At 35.9% G+C, this 12,155-nt stretch overlaps 1 pseudogene; it reads left to right on the top strand.

Moving 5' to 3' along the window:
* The first annotated feature begins 10,394 nt into the window (after nt 1-10,394).
* Nucleotides 10,395-11,789, top strand: LOC125150382 (elongation factor 1-alpha 1-like; annotated as a pseudogene).
* The last annotated feature ends 366 nt before the right edge of the window (nt 11,790-12,155 follow it).

The following is a 12,155-nucleotide window of genomic DNA, read 5'->3' as shown; positions in this document are numbered from 1 at the left end:
CTCTCCCCAGTTAAGAGAACCCCTCCCTCCACTTAGGCTTTTAAGTAATGAGGATATGAGGGTTAATCATGGTCCCACTTACCCCATTTGTAACCCTGGGATATAGTACTACCTCTTCTGTTACCCTGCACATAGCCTACATCTTTTAAAATTATTACTTCATTATTTTCAAATTACCAAATTTGTGTCTGCCACCTGTTGCCTTCAGGACCCCTGATTGGCAATCCATTTCTTTTTGAAACTACATTTCCTCTCATCTGCTCCAGTAGTAGTCGCTCCTGCTTTCCTTTCTATAATCATGGTTCATGGAACTCATCCTTTTCCATACCCTGGCCTTTGCATTTTAGTGTTTTCTAGATGCTCCCCCTTATATTTCTTCCTAACACTCTCTCTCCATTCACTGTCCCATTCTTTAAATTGCCATCTATATTCAAATAAATTACTTACATCTTTCTTCAGCTTGGATGTCACACTCAACTTCTGGTCCAAGGTGCATATTAAGTGATAACTCCTATGTGTTCCTAAACTGATCACGCAATCTTCCGTCTCCCACATTTATTTATTTTTGAATTTGTTGAATTATACTCCATCTACCCAGCTGCTCAAGCTAAGAAACTGAGCTGTCATTGGCTAAGTCTAATTCCCTGCCTCCACTCATGAAATTCTATCAAGTCTGTCTATAATTGCTCCTTCAGTATTGCCCCTTCATTACACTTCCATTACTATTAATTTAGTTCAAGCACAAATTAATACTTGAACTGAATTATGCCAGTTCCTTTGTTACTAAAATCTATTATGGTGTTTCATGCCTCAGGGTTTCACTCAGGCTATTACTTGGGCCCTTATTTCTAAATATTGATCTTTACCTGACTGACTCTGATTCTCACATATGTGCTTAGCTTCAGTGAGGTCACCATTCTCTACAGAAAGCTTCCCTGTGTCCTCCCATCCTCGGTTACATGCTTCAGTGTGGTTCTATAGCACACTCTTCAAACGTCTACTGAAGCATTTATCATAGTGGCGGGTAAATATCTGTTCATTTATCTTTGAAACCAAGGATATTGACATATGTATCTTTAATTACTGATATAACGCCTGTAACAGTATAAGCAAGCATTCTATTAACTATTACATGAAAGAAGAAAAAAGACACAAACTCCACTCTTAAATAACTTATTTTAGGAAGTGTGCAGATACATTTAATTGCTGTAAGTTCTGCTAACTTCACTGAAGTTAGCAGATTGCTCCTGCAGGTGCTATGGTGCCCCAAGATGCAGTATTCCATACCATATGGACTAGTTTTTAAACGTGAAATTCAAAATAGAATGAGAAAAGTTAAAATCATTTTGAGGTTATGTAAGTAAAGAATTAGATGCTTAATATAATTTTTACTCTAAATAAGTTCTCTTTCTTTTTAATGGATACATCACTGAAAGAGCTGATATTGCGTAACGAGAGAAGAAATGGGCACAGAAAAGAGCTTTGGATTAGGCTGAGATTGTCCTTAATTTCCTTTCTCTTCAAAGTTCCCATTAATGGGCAATATCTGTATCCTTTGAAAAGACATTCTAAGTAAACTAGGGCTAAGATCAATTCTGCTCTCAGCCTGCAATAAAACTGTCATAGAGATTTACCAAATAAAATAAAATAATGATCGGCAAAGAGGCGCAGGATCAGCAGCTCAGTCAGACTAATGATATTGAAGGGTCTCACCAGCAGGAAGAAAGAGGCAACTTTACCATTATACAAAAAGTAGCACTTGTTATTATTGTGTGTTGATTTTTGTGTTTTCTTTTCAGCTATAAATTGCAGAATTCAGACTTTAAGTATTTGTAGATGAAACAAGGAACATAAACTTAAATACTTCTCCTTGGAGAGGAATCAATAGTTACAGTTCTCTCTTTTAAGTCAATATTTTATACTCTCACAAAACGGAGCACCATATCAATACTCTTAACGTCAGTGTTGTACTCATCCTTATTTAGCCACTTGTTCGCAAAGTGTCCTCTGATTATAGTAAAAACATCTGCAGTGGATACCAAATAAAGCTCCACAGTAAAAAATAACAGATCATTAACAGTAACTTAATGAGGATATTTCTACTTCCTAAACTTAAAATTTAATCATCACTTAATTACACAAAGCATCACCTATCTAAAATATGAAATACCACTAAATTTATGATGGGGAATGCATTTGTCCCTTCCATCTAAATGCAATGACAATGAAGAATTCAGATTTAAGTGTCCACAATTTTAATCTAATTTAATCATTAAATAAAAATAAAATAAAAGAGTATCTCAGAAATAGGACTTCAATTACTACATGGATATGATAAAATGAATACATGGTATTATTCATCCTTTAAAAAGGAGGAATTCCTGCCATTTGTGACAACATAAATGAAACCACAGGACATTATGCTAATTGAAACAAAGTAGACAAATACTGCATGATTCCCCTTATATGAGATATATAAAATAGTCCAACTTATGGATGGATAGAATTTAATAAGTGGTTGCCGGGGGCTATGTGGTGGGGGAAATGGGTAACTATTACATAATGAAGTTGCAGTTATGCAAGAGATCAATAAGTCCTAGAAAGCTACTATAAAACATGGTGCCTGTAGTTAACAATACCGTCTTAAACACATCAAAATTTGCTAAGATGATATATCTCCTATCTTTTAATGTTTATTTTTGAGAGAGAGAGAGAGAGAGAGAGAGAGAGAGAGAGAGAGAGAGAACGAACACAAGCAGGGGAGGGGCAGAGCACGAGACGGAGACACAGAATCTGAAAAAGCCCATCACGGGGCTCGAACTCACAGACCACGAAATGATGACCCGGGCCAAAGTCAGACACTCAACTGACGGAGCCACCCAGGCACCCCAGATGATAGCTCTCAAATTAAGTATTCTTACTACATGTGCATGCGTGCACACACACACACCACAAAGAGACACAAGGAAACTCTGGGAGGGGGTGAATATACCTATAATCTTGGTTGGAGTAATGGTATCATAGATGTTTGTATATATTGAAACTCATCAAATTGTGCACATTACATAAGTGCAGTTCTTTGTGTATCAAGTATACTTGAAGAAAGCTGTTTAAAAATAAAAGAAAGAAACATTTCAATGCATGCCTAATGTAACCTAGGAAAATATTTACAGTGGTTATTTCACTGAGGCTCCGTGTGTTTGTGTGTAATAGCCACCAGTATCCAACTACTGATCAAATTATATAATCAATTCATTAGTCATTGATATTTTTCATATTCTACTAAGCTAAATTATTTTGGTCTTGATAAAGGTGAAATGACCCAGGTAAAAACAGCCTGAAGGCACACAGGCTTATAATAAAATCAAGCCTGGATCTTGGTAGTCTCATCTTTGCCCTTCCAGTGAGAATACTTGGTTTCTCTTTTTAACTCAACTTTTCCCTCAGTACTTTAAGTAGATTTTGGAATTTATAGGTACTTGAGTAGCCCAAGACTGATCCTTATAGGCCTCACCATTAAATCACTCCACATTTTAATTCAATTCTAAGGAGGGTTTCTTTTCCAATAATTCTACTTGCTTACCATCTTAAAGCCCCAGATACTAACATGACTTAGTTTTAGCCAATAAAATTTTGGCCTGTCTACCCACAAATTCCTACCTAGTTTATGCCCACCATCCTAGATCATTTCTCTGAAAAGCTACAGCTCTACTTTCACTATCCTGTAACCTACAGAATAAGTGAGACTTGCTGTATATCCCAATGCCTCAGAGTATGATATATATTGAGAAAACTGTTGGGTGCTTGTTTCAACTTTCAAATATTACAATACCACATTTAGGGATATCCTTACTTTGAATTTTAAATCATACCTGGGAGGTAAGATTTAACATATTCAAATACGATTCACTGTATTTTGGCCGCAGTGCAGAACCATTTCAGAAATGACATGTTATTTCCTAACGCACAGCTCCAATCAAGTCCTGAAGTCAATGAATTCTGGTCTAATTCAGTGATGGCAGATAAAGACTGATTACCACTGGTCTACCACATTATAAAGAAGCAGCCACAAGATTCAGACTTCAGTCCCCTGATCATGACAGATGATGAACTGCTATTCCCCCAACCATGGATTCTGAAGAAGAAGCACAACAGGGCTAGATGCAAATTTTTTTTTTTCATAATACCACAAGATTTGATTCCAAATGCTGTTTAAATCAGGCAGAGAGATGGTTCTTTCTCAAATCAGTGTCTGCCAAATTGATGAAGCAGGGCTAGGGACCAGGTTAAACAATGTCCCATAATTTTACTCCCAAGGAACCTAGCCTTAAGTCACTGCATGAGGGGGCTTTCTGCTGTAGAGGCAATTCCTGTAGGGGCTGGCAAATAAGTTCTGAATTTCAGTGACTGGACCACAAATATGCCTTTGCAGGAAGATCACAGCAGCACACCCCAGTGTCCAGCTCACGTTTTGAATGTCATCTGTTTTGAATCCACGTTAATTGGGTGCATACCTATTTAGAATTGTTGTATCTTTCTGGCGGATCGAATCTTCATCAACATGAAATGTTACTCTTTGCCAAAAGTAATGCTTTATTCCTTAGAGTTTACTTTATCTTATATTAAGTTACAGAAGCTTTTTTTGGGTGGGTATATACAAGGTTTATCTTTTTCCATCAATTCACTTTCCAAGAATTTCGTTTCCTTACATTTAAAGCCTGTCTTTTGGAAGCAACATATTAAAATTCCAATTTGAAATATTCATCTTTTAGTTGATTTTCTGGCCTCATTAATTTGATGTGCTTAGTGATCCATTTGGTTTCACATCTACCTTCTCACCATTTGTGCGATATTTAACTTATCTTCTATTCTTTTTGTCCCCTTGTTTCCCTCCTTCTGGATGGATCAAACACTTTATTATTTTAGTTTAATATTATTTTTGCATTCTTTTAAAATAAAACAACTTTATTTGTTGTTATTTTAATTGGTCTATAATTTAAACATATATTCTGTACTAACTCTAGTATAAACCAAAGGCTAATTTTATCCTACCTTAATAGCAGTGGAACTTAGAACACTATATAGCCATCTATGTCCCTCCAAGTTTGGACATTATTTTATATTATTTTCCATGTTTGGATGCTACATGGATTTTAACTTCCAAAGTGTATTTCAAGTTTTGTTTTGTAAGGAAATATTTACTTACATTTACTTTCATGTTAAATTTTCATTGCTGCTCATTTTTACTATATTACTATTACTATGATTCTATACAGAGCTTTCACTCCATTTAATATAGGGTTTAAAGTGAGGATATCAGTAATTCTCACAGTTTTGTTTCTATGCAAATATACATATTTTCTCCTCTCATTATTTTTTTCTTTGGTTTTAAATAGTAGACCAAACTTGAAACAATCCAACATGCAATGATATAGATGAATTTCAAAATCATTAGGCTCAATGAAAGAAACCATATAGGAAAAAAAATCCTATATGGTTTCAAATATTATCTGTTTTCAAAACACTAGAAAATGGAAACTAATCTGTAGTGACGACAATGTCAGTCTTGCTGGGCCTGAGAGCAGGAAGAATGGACTATAAAAATGTCTTAACTATAGAGAACAAATTGAGGGTTACTGGAGGGGATGTGGGTGGGGGATGGGTTAAATAGGTGATGGGGATTAAGGAGGGCACTTGTGATGAGCATTGGGTGTTGTATATAAGTGTTGAATCACCAAATTGTACACCTGAAATTATTATTACTGTATGTTAACTAACTAGAATTTAAATAAAACTTGAAATAAAACAGAAACAAAAAAAATGTCTGAGGTATCTCTTTTGGGTGATCAAAGTTCTGAAATTTGACTGAGATTTTTGTTTATTCAGAGATGAAACTACTGTCAGAACACATTTTACTGTACATTTTAAATATATGTGGCTTATTGTACATAAATCATAAATGTATATAGTTTATTATACATAATCTAATAAATTTTAAAAGAAGGCCAAGTTAGGAGGATTATCTCTCCTGGTTACTAAGAATTACCGTATGGGGCACCTGGGTGGCTCATTCGGTTGAGTGTCTGACTCTTGATTTCTGCTCAGGTCACGATCTCAGGGTCGTAGGATCAAGACCTGCATCTGGCTCCATGCTGAGCGGGGAGCCTGCTTTAGATTCCCTCTCCCTCCCTCCCTCCCTCCCTCTTTCCCTCCCTCCCTCCCTCTTTCCCTCCCTCTCTCTCTCTCTCTCTCCTCTCCCTCTGCCCCTCTCCTCTACTTGCACTCTCTCGCTCTCTCTAGAAATTAAATATAATAAAAATAAAAGAATTAATATAAATTTGTACCTATTACGAGAGCAGTCTGACATAAGGAGAGATAAGTCAATCAAAAGTAATAGTTTAGAAATAGTATAGTTATATACATTTAATATAATTGCATATAGATGGGCATAAAGATACACATATAATCATGTATTATATATTATGTTATATATACTTTATATGTTTCAAGTATAATGTGTAATATATTATAATATACATACATAATATATACTTTTTATATGTGTTATAATGACTTTTTACTAAAATTTTAGACTGCTGTATATTGTATTATCTTGGATTTAATCAACTGAGATTTGGCAATAATTAATATCAATTCCAGGAGATTGTCAGTACATTTAGACAACACACTTTCATAATTGTCATTTGATAATATATTAAATATCAAACCTTACAATGTCATAAAATATATGTTAACTGAGTATTTATATTATACATTTTATTGTAACCACTTCTAAATGGAAATGAAGTATTTCATATAATACCTAAAGATTTATTACCATAAAATGCCAGAAACAAATTATATTTTTAAATATATGCTTACATGGCCTTCCTGAGCATGTTTCTGTATTTCTTATTGTTTTATCATCCCAATTTATCAATTTACTTTTCTTTCTCTTTCTTTTCATTTGATTTTTTTTTAATGCAACTACCCAAAATAGGCAAGCAGATTATTGCATCCCAGTAAAAATGGACTCTGAGAGGTCCTGATATAAGGCAGGCAGTTATTTCTTATTATTAATTGCCCCTCCCAAGTGATTTCTCATCAGTTGTGTTAAAGTACTTGAAAACTACTCATAAAGGAAAAATGAAAAAAGAATATGCCTTGTACACTGGAAGAAATTATCCTCCTTTGAAGGTTTCTTTATAGATTGTCAAATATAACCACACTGACACATCTTAGCCTTTTCCACATAATACATGATGAATCTTCTTGCCCCCAGATTCTTCTATCACTATACAACTTCGCTTTACAAATTTAACTTTTTATTACCATTAAAAGGAGCATGTATTAGCTACTTTAGATGAGGCTATTTTAATTTGCAATTTCAAGCAACAATTTCAAGATTAGACACACTGGAGACCGAAACGCTTGTTAAAGCAGATAAATCAAAGTGGGGTGTTTCTATGCCATATGAAGGAAAAGAGGATAATAAACCAACTAAGATGAGACAAACAATACAAGATAGTATAATCCTAAAGAGAAAGACAGGATTCTAGTAACAAGGGTTATAAATATCAGTTTAAAATCACAAGGCGAAATCATTTCTGCTACATGGTAATTTTAATATGATAACATAATTCTATTTATTCTTCTGTCAAATTCACTCAATATTGTTCTCCCCAAATCTAGTTCTACAAAGTTTCAAAACTCCCTGATGTAGTAAGCTTAATTCCCAATTAATATTCACCATTTTGGTGAGTCCCTTGAAATATGCTTTTGTTGTCATAGATTTTTTTAAAGAAGCAGAATATATATGTGTATATTATACTCTACACATACCACATTGATCAAATACAATCATTCCTGTAGATACTACTTAATGGCAATAATTTTGATAAAATAATTTTTTCAAAATTATCTTTCTACAAAATTTTGTCTTCAGGTTTAAAAAGTGTAGACAAACTACCAAACCAGTTCTCATAATTTCATGTCATTTTAGGTAATGAGCTATAATTACATTCATTCATCTCTTTCAGCATATACTACACTTTCAAATTCCAAAATAAATTATCTTACTGCACATAGTTTTAAGAAACTATATACGCAGAACATGTAACTAAATGAGAAGATTTTGTTTTGTTTTGTTTTTTAACAAATTACTAGAAAAATTTAGAGTAAGGATTTGACCATGATAATCTAATAAGGAAACAAATACTTAAGCCTGAATGCGTCAGGCTTTCAAAACAAGGATAAATGTACTACATATGAAGTATACTACTTATAATAACAGAAGGACATCGGAAATATATGTGCTGTAAATAATGATCATTACTGTTTTCACTGAACAAAGTGAATCTACGATTCCAATCATTTTAAAGAATAAGCCATATGCCACTTTCCCAGAAACTCTTGACCCCAAATTTTCAATCCTTTTCCCTTCCAGACGTGACCAACCAGCCATTTGCCACTGCCTGTGATTCATACCATATATACACACATATCTTTGGACACAAAGTGAAGGACCATTTTATCTACTAGAAGTTCTAGCTGTAATGAAAATTTATTTTCATCCTTCTCTTTCAAGGTTTTTGTTGAACTGGGCTACAGTACATTCTGGCTTGTAACAATAGACCCATCCCATTCATTGATGAATCAAGTCTGACTTCTTTCCTTCATCATTTCTTCATAATGGAAGTACTCTGACCCAATATAGCCACAGGGTTGAGTTGAAAGGAGCATAAATAGTCGTCTGCTCAGGGCTCCTGGGTGGCTCAGTCGGTTGAGCATCCGACTTCAGCTCAGGTTATGATCTCACAGTGAGTTTGAGCCCCACATCGGACTCTGTGCTGACAGCTCAGAGCCTGGAGTCTGCTTCAGAGTCTGTCTCCCTCTCTCTCTGCCCCTCCCCTGCTCATGCTGTGTCTCTGTCTCAAAAATAAATAAATTAATTACAAAAAATAGTCATCTGTTCTACTTACTCCTGCAGTTTGTGTTTTCTTTCTAACTTTGCTTGTGACCAATCTATGAAATAGAAGTTCCATTTTTCAGTGGACTGATGCCCCATTTAAACTTAAGACAATACATCTGTTCACTTACAGCAGCTCTGGCCACATGGTCACTTGATATTCTATGGCAAGATGTTTTGTCTCTACCAAGGCCCAATAGCATGCCAATATTCCATGGATCTACTCTTAACAGACTTGGGACAGTACCCCATTTTATTACCTAAAGCTCATATGCCCTACCTCTAAGGGCAGAGTAGTAGTGGTGGAGCAGGGACCACCCAAACTTTACTGTCAACCCAAACTTTTAATCCACAACACTAGAGTTGTATTCTCCTTTTCCTATTTTTCAGTTTTCAGAGTAATTGCAGTCCATTTGTGAGAGAACAAAGGGAAATCATGATCACTTTTACTTTCTTTGAGGATCTGGCCTCTCCTTCAGTCAATGGTTTCAGGTGTAAAAACTGATTCAGGCCTGGAAAAGTTTGTGATTTTTTTTTTCTATTGCAATGTCTCTCAGACTCCTGATCATCTATCCTGGATTGTTTTTGATAACATATATTGAGCAATATCATCAATATTAGTCACTCATCCATTTTACCTTTTTCTATTAAGTATCTGCATAATTCTTAGGCCCCTGATGTCACTCTGACCTTGCTGTTCATTATAAAATATCACCACCATGCTTTGATTGTTAAGCACCAATACCTGGCCTCTACTATTTTGAAATCCCATCCTCCCTATTGCTCTCAGGGACCTTGATTCTTAAAATAATCACTTGCTGATAGTGCTGACCAACAATGAGTTTCATAGTGATACTGGTATGCTCTTCATGAGTATATAAGTTATTACCTCCATCTCTCACTAATTTACACTCAATATCATCATAAGGGTACATAAAATAAGACTGAATATTCAGCCATCTTCCTTATTTCAAAAATATCACAAGGTATCCAAAACCAAAACAGAAGTGATAAAGGAAGAAATACAACAGCCCATAAATTGTGGGAAGGAAGTCAAGGACTCACAAATCAAAGTTGAATAGGAATAGTATACAACAACCAACAAAGAGACTTGAAGGAAATATAATTCATTATATATATATATATATATATATATATATATATATATATATATATAACTCAAGGCATAAAATAATACTTTAATGATTATTCCATGCTGCAAAATATCTTAAAAGCAAATGAATTAAATAAAAGTCAATTAGATCATAAAAAAACAGATTTAAATAAAACCAATGACAAATAGGAAAATAAGCAAGGGCCAAAACAACAGGATTAAAGAAAAAATTAATAAAGTACAAACTGTTTTGCAACGGGTTTTCTGCCAGAACACAAGTGTCATTAAAACCACCTCTAAACCTAAACCAAAATGGGAAAGGAAAAGACTCATATCAACATCGTCATCACTGGACACGTAGATTTGGGCAAGTCTACCACTAATGGTCATCTGATCTATAAATGCGGTGAGATTGACAAAAGAACTATCAAAAAATTTGAGAAGGAGGCTGCTGAGATGGGAAAGGGCTCCTTCAAGTCTGCCTGGGTCTTGGATAAACTGAAAGCCGAACGTGAAGATGCTTATCACCTGTGGAAATTTGAGACCAGGAAGTTTTATGTGACCATCATTGATGCCCCAGGACAGAGATTTTACCAAAAATATGATTACAGGCATATCTCAGACCAACTCTGCTGTCCCGATCGTTGCTGCTGGTGTTGGCGAATTTGAAGCATGTATCTCCAAGAATGGGCAGACCTGTGAGCATGGCCTTCTGGCTTACACACTGGGTGTAAAACAACTTATTGTTGGTGTTAACAAAATGAATTCCACTGAGCCAACCTACAGCCAGAAGAGATACAAGGAAATCGGTAAGGAAGTCAGCACCTACATTAAGAAAATTGGCTACAACCCTGACACAGTAGCATTTGTGCCAATTTCTGGTCGGAATGGTGACAACATGCTGGAGCCAAGTGCTAACATGCCTTGGTTCAAGGGATGGAAAGTCACCCGTAAAGATGGCAAGCCAGTGGAACCACACTGCTTGAAGCTCTGGATTGCATTCTGCCAGCTACTCGTCCAACTGACAAGCCCTTGTGTCTGCCCCTACAGGATGTCTACAAAATTGGTGGTATTAGTACTGTCCCTATGGGTCGAGTGGAGAACTGTGTTCTTAAGCCAGGCATGGTGGTCACTTTTGCTCCAGTCAACGTTACAACTGAAGTTAAAGTCTGTTGAAATGCACCATGAAGCTTTGAGTGAAGCTCTTCCTGGAGACAATGTGGGCTTCAGTGTCAACAAGGTATCTGTCAAAGATGTTCATCGTGCCAACGTGGCTGGTGATAGCAAAAGTGAGCTACCAATGGAAGCAGCTGGCTTCACGGCTCAGGTGATTATCCTGAACCATCCAGACCAAATCAGTGCTGGATATGCACCTGTGCTGCACTGTGCCCTCAAGTTTGCTGAGCTGAAGGAGAAGACTGACTGTCATTCTGGAAAAAAGCTGGAAGATGGTCCCAAGTTCTTGAAATCTGGTGATGCTGCCATCATTGATATGGTTCCTGGCAAGTCCATGTGTGTTGACAGCTTCTCTGACTATCCTCCTCTGGGCCATTTTGCTGTTCATGACATGAGATAGACGGTTGCTGTGGGTGTCATCAAAGCAGTGGACAAGAAGGCAGCTGGACCTGGCAAGGTCACCAAGTCTTCCCAGAAAGCTCGGAAGGCTAAATGAATATTATCCCCAATACCTACTACCCCAGTCTTCATCAGTGGTGGAAGAATAGTCTCAGAACTGTTTGTGTCAATTGGCCACTTAGGCTTAATAGTAAAAGACTGGTTAATGATAACAATGCATCGTCAAGCCTTCAGAAGGAAAGGAGAATGTTTTGTGGACCATTTGGGTTTTTTTGTGTGTGGCATTTTTAAGTTATCAGTTTTTAAAATCAGTACTTTTTAATGGAAACAACTTGACCAAAAATCTGTCATAGAATTTTGAGACCCAATAAAACAAAAGTTTAATGAGAAACCTGTGTCTTCTTTCGGTCAACACTGTAACCTTGTACTATTCAGGTAAAAGATTAAGAGTGGCCCATAACCTGTTCCTGGTGTTAATATCTGCTGAAACTGAGAATT

This window comes from Prionailurus viverrinus, chromosome D4, assembly GCF_022837055.1.
Source record: "Prionailurus viverrinus isolate Anna chromosome D4, UM_Priviv_1.0, whole genome shotgun sequence".
Classification (NCBI taxonomy): domain Eukaryota; kingdom Metazoa; phylum Chordata; class Mammalia; order Carnivora; family Felidae; genus Prionailurus; species Prionailurus viverrinus.
This window is presented reverse-complemented; position numbering and strand designations above follow the sequence as displayed.